Consider the following 212-nt stretch of genomic DNA (forward strand, 5'->3'; position numbering starts at 1 on the left):
CGGGCTGGCCTCCTGCCGTGGCTGTGTCGGCGCAAACATTTTGTCGATCGGAATGCTTCGTTGCCTGGTTGCAGCTGTAGGGACGTCTCAGGACGAAAATGCCCGCAAACTCCGCTCTGGCCGGTCAGCGGTGGGCGGTCAGCGGTCAGCGGCCGGCTCCATCCGCACTGTCAGCCTCCCGGTGAGGGTCAGACCTCCACGTGGGAACGTGA

This window comes from Myotis davidii, unplaced genomic scaffold (genome assembly GCF_000327345.1).
Source record: "Myotis davidii unplaced genomic scaffold, ASM32734v1 scaffold72, whole genome shotgun sequence".
Taxonomy (NCBI): Eukaryota; Metazoa; Chordata; class Mammalia; order Chiroptera; family Vespertilionidae; genus Myotis; species Myotis davidii.